Source organism: Erinaceus europaeus, chromosome 7 (genome assembly GCF_950295315.1).
Source record: "Erinaceus europaeus chromosome 7, mEriEur2.1, whole genome shotgun sequence".
NCBI lineage: Eukaryota > Metazoa > Chordata > Mammalia > Eulipotyphla > Erinaceidae > Erinaceus > Erinaceus europaeus.
Window position 1 is genome coordinate 37,622,346 of NC_080168.1, and position 12,263 is coordinate 37,634,608.

The following is a 12,263-nucleotide window of genomic DNA, read 5'->3' on the forward strand; positions in this document are numbered from 1 at the left end:
ATTTTCAAGTGCTACTTGAAATGCGATATTTCTTTACATTCTGAATTCTTACATATTCAGAATACAGGTGAAGTTTATAGTATTTCCAACAACTTCATCAATTCAGATAATTCTTAAGGTATGTTGATAGTACTAAATGGGCATTGTCCTGCAGGGAAACATAACCAGTCTCACTTTGTGATTATTCTACTCACTAGATGTCTGGCCTTGAGCAGGTCACTTAGTCTCTCTGAATCTTAACTTATTTTTATTAAAAATAAATAAAAATAAGAATTTAAGGAAGTATATATAGTACTGAAGTGAGACTCAAAAGATGAATATGCATAAGGTTATTCTGTTTGAGGGTAGACCAACACTTACTCATAGACCTGATTACTGCAAGACTATCAGTAGAAACTGACCAGCATTTTGGGCATTATATAGAAGTTAACACATTCCTCATCTCTGAGAACCTAAGATAAATTTCAGCAATAAACTGGAAATGGTTCCTACTCATGATTACAGAAGCCGGACCTTCTACCTTCTGCATCCCATAATGACCTTGGGTTCATACTCCCAGAGGGAGGGAAGCTATCAAGGGAGGGGATGGAATACAGAGTTCTAGTGATGGGAATCATCCCTATGGTTTCATGATCACAGAATGTGAGCTCAGATCTACAGGGATGCAGAGGTCACATAGGCTCCTAAGCTGAATATGGGCCCCAGATCATATCAAATTGATGGCGTTTACAGTCAACAATATTTATATACTGTTCCCATGTTTGGTAGCTACTCTCTTCCCTGATCCAGTTTTCTGGTCCTTTTTCCAGCCATGACATCATCTCCCCAGACAATAACTTGGATCCACCTACATATCAGGTTTCAGGCTCAGGAAAAAAAAAAAAAACTAGTATAGCCACGAGCCCTTTGGAATAGAACTAAAAATAGAACTACTAGCTATCTACAAAATGGAGACCCCCCCAACTCTTCATCTACACTATTCCAGCCTTTAGGTTCATGATTAGTCAACAATTTGTTTGGCTTCATATGTTAACTCTCTTTTCAGCCACCAGGTTCCAGATGCTACCGTGATGTCAACTGGACTTCCCTGGACAGAAAATTCCACCAATGTGTCTGAGAGCCCCGCTTCCCCAGAGCCCTGTCCTACTAGGGAAAGAGAGAGGCAGGCTGGGAGTATGAATCAACCTGTCAACACCCATATTCAGTGGGGAAACAATTACAGAAGCCGGACCTTCTACCTTCTGCATCCCATAATGACCTTGGGTTCATACTCCCAGAGGGAGGGAAGCTATCAAGAGAGGGGATGGAATACAGAGTTCTAGTGATGGTAATTGTGTGGAGTTTACCTCTCTCATCCCTATGGTTTTGTCAGTGTTTCCTTTTTATAAATAAAAAATAAAATAAAAAATAGAAAAAAAATCATATGGAAGAATATAGCCAAAGTGGTCTAAGCTATATCCTTTAGGGTATTCTTTTAAGAGAGTAAAATTTCTTCTCCAAGGTATCATTTAATAGTGATCTACCTGTATAAACAAACAAAAGCCCTCTGTTCCCTATTATTTTTGAGGAAAAAAAATCAGGATTATTTATTACTTAACTAAAACCTTGCCTATGAAAAGAGGGAAATTGCTTTTGTTATAGGATGTTGGTGGGATGATTCATGAACTCAATCAGATACCTGATCTTCAAATGACAAAAGATATAAATTACCGAGTTTAAATCAGAGAATATTGCCTCTTGGTACCCTGACATTTAAGAACGTAGTTAAGGTTTTTCCAGGGAGTTGTTATTTTTAATTATCACATAGCGGTCAATTTCCTCAGCCTTAAGTTAAAAAAAGCAACCATAAATCTTCAGCTCCTTATACACAGATATACTATCAGAATACATTTTAGTTCCTCACAACCACATGTTCAGAAATATCAGATGTTTGTGTGTACTTTTCCACATCATCAAGGCAGGCACATAAAGGCACTGCAGAGACAGGATTAATCTACCAAGTAAAAGTAAGTGGGAATCTGTGAATTGTGCTGGTAAATTAAATTGTCACTCAGCTTTTAGAGCTATCATTTGACTAGACTTTTAAGCTAATGAGAGCTTTCATAGTAAAAATTACTTTTATAAAAACAGATCACATTCCAAATAGGACTATTGCCAACAGAATTATAAAACTACCAGTAGTTCTACCGAATCTGAAATGAAAAATTAGTGATTCTCTAAGTGCATAAATTCTGCACCTGTACCATATGTGTGTTCTTACACTAGCCATCATAGTCTGGTTCTCTGCACAAGATTTTTTTTTAGCTTTTTTTTTTCCTTTTTATTAGTGACTTAATAATAATCAACAAGGTTGTGGGATAAGAGGGGTATAATTCCACACAATTCCTACCACCAGAATTCTGTATCCCATCCCCTCCATTGGATGTTTCCCTACTCTTTATCCCTCTGGGAGCATGGACCCAGGATCATTATGGGGTAAAGAAGGTAGAAGTTCTGGCTTCTGTAACTGCTTCTCTGCTGGATATGGGCGTTGGCAGGTGGATCCATACTCCCAGCCTGTCTCTATCTTTTCCCTAGTTGGGAAGGATTCTGGGGAGGTGGGGTTCCAGGACATATTGGTGAGGTCATCTGCCCAGGGAATCTGTACAAGATTTAAGCCTTGTTCACAAGTATAAAACCACTGGTGTTGAAACTTTCTCTTATAAGTTTATCTTCTCTGTGATACGATCTCCTTCCACCTGTATTTTTTCCCTTATGTTAGGCCATCAAAACACAGATGTTTTAAATATAACTTATAAAAGAGTTGACTTATCTCATAGTGTTTATTTCTTGTTTTGGTCTGTGATTCCAAACTGATCCTAAAACTTATTTTAATTTAAAAGCAGTAGAAACCATGTGATATTGGGTTGCCATCTCAAAAAGGATAAAACAAAGTTATAGTAACCCCCCATGAGACAAAAAATCGCCACAGTATATGTGAAGAAAGTCATCTTTTTATTTAAACTATGTTTTATTAGTGATGTAATATTTATTTACAAAATTATAAGACAACAGAGGGATAGTTCCCCTAGTTAGTCATTCTCATATTGACTAGAACCAAAGTGATGTATATTCAAATATGCTGGAGACATTTCAGGTCTCTGAAGCTTTTCTTGGTCTGTTCTATCAAAGGTCATGCAATTCATAAGTTCTGAAAATTTGAGAGGGGGGTGAGAAGAGATGGAAACAGTAGTGGAATGGTGATGGAGAAAGAAGACTTCAAATCTCTTTTTCAGCTTCTTCATCCCCCTGGTTTCTTTTCCAAGCCAACACCCCACACACATAAATTTGATGGTGCAAAGAAGTTAAATCAACAAACTTGCATCCACAAAATTCTCCTGGATACCTGCTCTTTGTGAGTCAAACAATGTTAAATGTGATGTAAATCCTGTATCCAAAACTTAACAAACCATTTTTTCTCACAACACACTATAGGCCTCAGAGAAACTATTATTCAGTATAAGCACAGATTTGGATCTCAATCATGAAATTACTGAACTATTTCAATTTAGCACTTTCAGAAAGAAAAAAAAAAGTAATTTGAAGCTGTACCAAGAATGTGAATGCAGTTAATGTCACAATACTATACACTTAAAATAGCAAGCTTTGTGAATATATATATATATATATATCTCCCACTGAAGCTTTGCAAAAAAAAAAAAAAATCAAATAAAGGAAGCACTGTGCCCATATTCCCTGGCTCTGACCTGACAATCATGTTTAAACAGCTAATTGTATTGTAACATATTCTTTTATCTTTTTGGCAAGTTGCTATGGAGTGGTTTTAAGATGCTTTGCTAAAACAAGTTTAGAAAATCCTTAAAAAAAAAACAAAGGCAATCAAAGCCACACTAGTCAAACCATAATCAGAAGGAATCTTTGCTTTGTCATGTAGAAATACAGAGACAAAATGGCCCATATGTGGTCACCTGGGTGCACCATGACCTGCCCCCAGAGGTAAAATACGAATATGCTAAAGTGATGGTCACTTTTCTCTTTCATTGTGGGGAGATGGATTCCTGAAGATACTCTTAAAGTCTTCACATAAAAATAAATAGGTTATAACTAAAAGACAAAAAGTTAGAGACATAAACATGGTGAGAATAAGGTTTATGCTTCTAAGTTTTTACCAACAATATTTATTTTTGTTTTAAATCTGAGCTAATCTCAAAAACAGAAGAAGGTTTTCACCAATAGACAAAATCACCAAAGGACTGTGGACAAAATAGTTCAGAATCCAAGGGACCACAACCTTGGATGCTGAGAGAACTCTGATCATGCTGGCAAGGGAGCTGATTTGTAGGGCCAGGCAGTAGTCACCTGGTCACACAGTAAGGAGGCTTATCTGCACAGTGCACCTTGTGTACATGGAAGGTCCAGGTGTGAGCCCAGCCTCCACTGCCCTGGAGGAAGCCTCAGTGCTGTGGTATCTTTCTCTCTGTACCTCTTCCTATCATTTCCTTCTGGGGCAACAAAAAAAAAAAAAGAAGAAGTTATTTCAAGAGCTTTAGTGATGGCAAGAGAGAGACCTCTGATAATTATTTGTTCAACAATTCAGTCAACAAACACTAATAAAAACTATTCTGTGTAGGGGACTGGCACATTGTAGGTTTGGTCTGAATTCAGTCTCAGGTACATCGTTCAGGATGTGCTGGAAGTACTTGCTACAGGCAAACTGATGAGAATAAAGCTATCATCATTAAAGAAAATAAAGAGTGATGACCTGGAAAAGTACTACTAATAAAAGACATTGAGTGGAAACTAATGTGAAAAAAAACTAAGTGAGAAGTTGTTGATGGGTCTAGTATAACTCACAGGTTTGTTGTTTGAATTAAGAGTGAATTCCATTTAAGGATATTGTGAGGTAAAGTTGCAGAAGAACTTCAGGCCCATAGTAAAGAAGCTGTTGGAGGACTTCTCTTTCCCCCAAAAAATGGCATTAGGACAAGAAAAACAGAAAATAAACTCTCACAGAAAATAAGGAGTAGAGTTAAAAAAAAAAAAAAGGTGTTGGGAAATAAGATATGAAGATGGCTTATTGAATTCAGCAGCTAAGATATTTCCATGAGATAGGCACACGCACACATGTCTTCATAAGTTGGGGGGACATATATACCTTAAAGTAAAAGTGCACAATAGTCTACAGTGACTTAATAAGTGCAGCGAGCAAGTGGAAAACCCTAAAAAGACACCATAAAGTACTTAATAAATATTTTCTACTTAGATACCATCCTCAGCTACTCCCCATTTTACTTCCCTCAGTCACTCTTAAGACTAACCTTGTCAGATAAAGTAAGGACGACAAAAGCTAGATAAGGGCAAGAGATGGTATACTTTAATGATGGCCCTTTTGGCCACTACCAGGCCATCCCATCATCCAGGGCCCTCTAACAGATCCCTCTCTCCACCATCACTGGTCATCTCCATCAGGAACATCATAAACCCTGTTGTGGGCCTCTACAAAACATTGCCTTCAATGGAGAACAACAGTGGTAGAAATTTCCCCACTTCTGAAGGGAGGCTGGGTCAACATATTCTGCCACTAGAGGAAGACTGGGCCTGAAATGAGTGCAGCCTAGAAGGTTCCTTGATATGACCATGGAATGCGAGTTCAGACCTACAGGGATACAGAGGCTACACAGGCTCCTGTGCTAACTATGGAAAGACATGGGCCCTAGGTCAGACCAATGAGGTTTACAATTTGTGGTATTGATTTACTTTTCCCATATCTGGGAGCTATTCTCTGCCCTGATCAAGCTTTCTAGTCCTATTTCCAACTCTGATACCATCTTCCTAAACAATACTTTCAGCCAGCCTGCATATTAGCTGTTAGGCTCAGGCAAAAATTAGCAAAGTCATGGGCCCCTTGATATGTTTGAAATAGACTTCCTAGCTTCTTCTAACATGAGGACCCCAAATCTCATCTGCTATATTCATACCTTTAGGTTGTTGATTACTAAACAATTTGTTCCAGTTTACATCTTAATGCTTTTCCAGCCACCAGGTTCCAGATGCTACCATGACAGCAACTTGACTTCCCTGGGCAGAGGACCTCAACCTCACCAATGTGTCCTAGAAACCCACCTCTCCAGATCCCTACCCCACTAGGGAAAGATAGAAACAGGCTGGGAGTACAGGTTACCTGTCAATGCCCATGTCCAGCAGAGAAGCAATTACAGTGCCAGAACTCCCTCCCACCTTCTACTCCCCATAATGATCCTGGGTCATTTCTTTCTCATACTTCACTAACTCATAGACCCTATGATTGTTTATTGTGAAACCCCAGTGACTGATGAGGCTTCTATTATCTCCCATCAAGCCCATGAATACAAATATCCCTTTCACATGATAAATATCCCTTTCATATTATAAAGGCTTTGTTTCTCATTTAAGTTTTATCACTATTCTCATGGCTGTTTGCTTGTTTTTATGTTTGTTTGTTTGTTCTTACCACTAGGGTTATCTCCAGGGCTTGGTACCTACAGAAAGATCCCACTATTCCTGGTGGTCATAATTATTTCCCATCTTTTCTGATAGTGGCAGAAATAGAGAAGCAAAGAGAGCAGAAGAGAGAGATACCTGTAGTACTACTCCATTGCTCATGAAGTGGGGATTGGGCACACTACAGCATTGGCATGAGTCTAGTGAAGATTCCTGGACCCTGCTGTGTAGGGAGCCTATGAGGACTGGCAGAGTCCTATCGCAGTCTCTAAGTCTTCTTGATCCTCAGCTTCTCTGTGGACTGTTGTGTAGGTCACTGATGAATTTTAAATAGTTTTTTTCAGTATGAGGTGGACATCTGTCTTAGAGGAATAGGACTGATAGCAGCATGCCATTCCTCAAAGACTGATGAATAATTGTCAGGTGACTTTTATTTGTGTCTGCCTCATTTTGTTGATACTGGTGCTGCAAGTGGACAGTACTGTAATATTTTCTCTTGGAGCTTATAATAAGCAAAGCTTCATTGCATGCAACTGTTTGGCCAGTTGGAGAAAATATTGTTATTTTTTACTACAAAATGGGAATGTTAATGGACCTCACAGCTACAAAGATGCAAGAAGAGAGAAGCCGGGCAGAGCACACACAATTCCATGTGTATGACATAGGTTAAGTGACATAGGAGAGGTGCTGATGCTCAGTTAACCAGAGGCCATACAATAAGGATGGATGCTGATGCTCAGTTAACCAGAGGCCATACAATAAGGATAGATGCTGATGTTAGTTAACCACAGACCATACAATAAGGATGGATGCTGATACTCACTAACCACACTACGATCATCATCTATGGCATTATGCTATTCCACTGCAGAATACTGTGCCCCAGTATGGTTCTGTAGCCTCCATGTCCACTTGGTCGATTCCAAATTATACTCCTCCATGAGGATAATTTCTGGAACCATCCGTTCCACCCCGGTTCCATGGCTGCCAGTTCTTAGCAACATCGCCCCGCCAGATATTCGTCGAGATGCGGCATCATCTAAGTTCATTTCCCACGTCTACGCTCGACCGGACCTGCCAATATACGTGGATATCTTCGCCCACCCTGTCCAATGCTTGACGTCTCGTCATCCAATCTGGTCTCCTACGCCTACACTGAACTTCTCTGTTCCAGACTCTTGGAAACAGAGTTGGCAGTCAGCTGAGGTAAAGAACAAACACCTCATCACAGACCCCTGCAAGCGTCAACCCGGCTTTGACCTAGCACGTTATGATTGGGCCCTCCTCAATCACTATCAAACAGGCTATGGCCAGTGCGCCGCTATGTTCCATCGCTGGGGAGCCAGAGACGACCCGAACTGCCCCTGCGGCTACAGACAGACTATGACCCACATAGTCAACAACTGCCACCTCTCCAGATTCAAAGGAGGTCTCGAAACTTTACATCAGGCTCAACCTGACGCTGTTGACTGGCTACGGAAGAAGGGCAAATGCTAGAAGAAGAATTTCTCAACAGAATATAATCAGCCTCATCCAATTCACAGGGCTGTTTCACTGACCAAAGGAAATAAAGGATGCTAAAGCAATTTGAAAAGCATGGAGTAAGGCATCAAAGTAAAGCACTCTGGGGAGAGAGGGATAGGCGGAGGCTGAAGAGCAAGCATCTGAGGGTCCTGAAGTGTGATGGGAAGGGGCATTGACTGTGGAGAGTGTTCTGTGGAGAGCATGCACAAGGAGATGAGACAGTGTGTACCCGGGTGCCAATGACTGCACTGTGAGGAAAAATTCCCAAGCAGTGAATAGTAGTTTCATTTCAACAAATATAATCAAAATATGGCAACGTTTTAAAGGAACAATAATTGCTTCAAGAAGCCATTTGTTTTAAGAAAATAATGAATCAATATTAGACACGTCATCAAAGTAATTCAACAAATTAAGATTAAAGGAGAAAAGTGTGTTCATATGTACTAATTTGCCAAAGACAATTGACACAAAGGAACTTCAATTCTCAAGTAAACTGAATGAATGAGAAAGAAAACGTCCTTAATGTGATTAAATTTCGGTCTCATATTCTTAAAGGAGCCATCCCAAATGATAAAAAATTTATAAGCATTCTCATTAAAATAGAAAAGAAATAAAATCCTACTATCTTCACTACATTTGAACATAAGTTTGGAAAGCTAAGACAAAATAAGTTAAGGATAAGAAATTAAGTATAAGATATTCTAAAGAAGGTAAAAGAACATTGTTATTTGCAAAGACATTAACTTGTCTAGAAAATGAAGAAATTAACATTAGAATCAGTAAAGTAATGGTGGAAAAATATAGGAACACAGAAAAAAAAGAGTAGCTGTCATATAAACCAAAATATTTCTAAATATAACAGAAAGCAAGGTAGAAACCCAGGAAAGTCCATTTGAATAAACACTGGATACTGTAAACAATGATAGAGCAAAGTTAGCAATATTCATGTAAAGGTTACATGTAGAATTTTATTTCATTTAAAGTTTTAAAAAGGAAATATCAAATTAAGGAAAATGGGAAAAAAAGTATTGGCAAAAATTCAAACACTCCACTAATAAGTAGGCAAATAAACAAATTGTGATTTAAAAGTCCAATGAAAATTTTCAAGGCATAGGAATAGAAATAGAATTTCAAACAACTTAGCAACAAAAAAGCAAATGATCCCATCCAAAAATGGACAGAGGATATGAACAGAACATTCACTACAGAAAGGATCCAAAAGGCTAGCAAACACATGAAAAATTGTTCCAGTTCACTGTTTGTCAGAGAAGTACAAATAAAGACAACCTTGAGATACCACCTCACCCCTGTGAGAATGGCATACATCAAAGGGAACAACAGCAACAAGTGCTGGGGAGGTTGTTGGGACAAAGGAACCCTTCTGCACTGCTGGTGGGAATGTAAACTGGTCCAACCTCTATGGAGAGCAGTCTGGAGAACTCTACAAGGCTAGACATGGATGGACCTTACATATGACCCAATAATTCCTCTCCTAGGGATATACCTCAAGGACTCCATAACATCCAACCAAAAAGATATGTGTAGGACTATGTTCATAGTAGCACAATTCATAATAGATAAAACCTGGAAGCAGCCCAGGTGCCAAACAACAGATGAGCGGCTGAGAAAGCTGTGGTATATATACACAATGAAATGCTATGCAGCTATTAAGAACAATGAAACCACTTTCTCTGACCCATCTTGGATGGAACTAGAAGGAACCATGTTAAGTGAAATAAGTGAGAAAGATAAAGACGAGTATGGGATGATCCCACTCATTAACAGAAGTTGAGAAAGAAGAACAGAGAGGGAAACTCAAAACAGGATTTGACTGAATTTGGAGTAGGGCACCAAAGTAAAAACCCTGGGTTGAGGGTGAAGGTTAATGTTCAGCCTCATGGGGTGCTGGTGGGGGTGGGTGGGATAAGACACAGTCTTTTGGTGGTGAGAATGGTGTTTATGTACACTCCTATTAATTTGCAGTCATATAAATTACTATTTAAAAATATGAGAGGGAAAAAATTGATTGAGTGTCTCCAACTTTTTAATGCACAGACCATAGGCTGAGTCTTCGATAAAGGACATAAATTATGGTGATGTTGTGTATGATAAAGAAAATCCTAACAAAGGGATATTTCAAAGTTAACCCGTCAAATAATGTGATTATAGCAATAACTATCTATTGCTTTCTTAAACCCTAAAACAGCAGGAACATCCCGCTTCCTCTATAGAGCCTATATTTCCCCCAGTCTTGGAACCTCTAGGGTGGGGCTCACTTTCCTGAACACTTGTCTCAATTCATACCAAATGATATTGCATCCACGGATCCCAACCTAATCAATGCAAGGAGTACCATCTTAGCATGCTTCACTTCAGACTGTGTCCAGAGATATCAGGCATGGAATGTCAACCCTCAGCTTCATTACTTGAGTGAGAACTTTCCTTTCATAGGATTCTCTAATTCCATTCCAGGAGGTTCACTTCCTAACAAAGTTCCAAAACCTAGATATAGACCAGGTCCCATGAGATAGGGCATATGTTCACATGTACTCATAAATTAGGGCAAAATATATACCTTAAAGCAAAAGTACACAATAGTCGTCAGTGAGTCAGTATAAAGTTCATAATGAAATAGTGTCTACTTAGACTCCTCACCTACTTCTATTACACTTCCCTCACTCACTCCAAAGTTAACCTTATCAAAGCAAGGACTGCAAAAACTGAATAAGAGCAAGAGACTGACATACTTTAGTGATGACTCTTTCATCACTATCAGACCACCCCATCAGCTGGGGCCCTAGTTGGGGAGTCCTGAGATTCCCAAACAGACATGATGGGCCTAGACCTCCAATAAATCCCTCTCTCCATTGTTCCTGGTCATCTATCAGGAACAACAAAATAAACCCCCCCTTTGTGGGCCCCTGTTATGACCCCAACAGGAGCTTGGGACTATTAGCATATGAATGACTTCAGCCTGAGGCAGGACACACAGAAAAAGGAAAGGTATAAAGCAAGAGACTTGAAGCAGGTCTCTCTCTTTGGCTGCTGCTTCTTCTGGTCAGAAGCATCCCTGTGGAGGTGCTCCAGGTATCAGCCATGGCTACTTCTCCTAAGAACTGAACACATGTAGCTCTGCTAGCTGGTAAACTTTCAGACCCCTCTACAGGTATGAACAACCTTTACCAGAGTTGATAATTGTTTACCTTATGGGACTAAACTTTTGATAACTATACTCAGACTTTATGGACATAGCATACTCTTGATGATTATTGCTTATTTTGCCTTTTACCTGTTTCACCCTAATAAATCTTGTATTTTTTTAAACCCATTCCCAGCTCCCCACTGTGAATCATTTTATGCACCGCCCAAAACTCCTTTTTAAGCTAAGTTTCAACAGGCCCCCATAGGATCTTGCCCTCAACTTGGGTCAACAAAGGTAGAGAATGTTCCATTCTCTGAAGGAGGCTGGAAAACATAATCTACACTACATCTGAGGAAGACTGTCAGGCTAGTGACACGAGAGAGATTACCCAGGAACCAAGCATGTGGTGGCAAGGCCATTCAAATCTTTATTCATCTGAACACCCCAGAGTTGGGTGGTAGCACACCTGGTTAAGCCACATGGCACAAACCATAATGGTTAGTGTCAGCCCCCTGGTCTGCCTGTGCACTTCCCCAGGTGGAAAAGGGAAGAGACAAGTTGGAAACAGAAGTGGCTTGACAATATCATACATGGTTAGGAAAGGGGCAGAGAAAGGTGAAAAAGGTAGGGACTTCCTTAGCAACTGTTGCTAGGGGTTTACCTGGTAGGATTAATAATACCCTATAGGGAATTAAGAAGGAGACCTTTAGTCATTTGTAAGACAAAGCAGAAGATTGATATGTAAATAACAAAAGGGCGGGCCATAGTATTGAGGAATGCAGGGTGGAGCAGGGGGAGCTGGCTTAATGTTTTAAGGAATGCTGGGCACCTGGAGGCAGAAAAATGCAGGGTGCTTTGTGAGGCAGGGAGTCTGATAAGATGAGGCAACCCTTTGGGGTTCTTGTGTTCCCCTTGCTCAACCTCTCGGTAGAGAGAGAGACTAACAGGATAGACACAACCCCCAGGTCAAGCCCTGCCATGTTCTACCACATCCTCACAATTTCCCTACAGAAGATGGGTCCTGATATTGGAGCAGCTTGGAATGTTCCTACTCATGACCACAGAATGTGAGCTCAGATCTACAGGGATGCAGAGGTCACATAGGCTCCTAAGCTGA

The 12,263-nt window shown here is 39.9% G+C and overlaps 1 protein-coding gene across 3 annotated transcripts in view; it reads right to left on the reverse strand.

The window, feature by feature from the left end:
* PLCL1 (phospholipase C like 1 (inactive)) overlaps positions 1-12,263 on the reverse strand; it is a 520,815-nt gene that overhangs the window by 254,554 nt on the left and 253,998 nt on the right. The gene's annotated exons all lie outside the window — the stretch shown is intronic.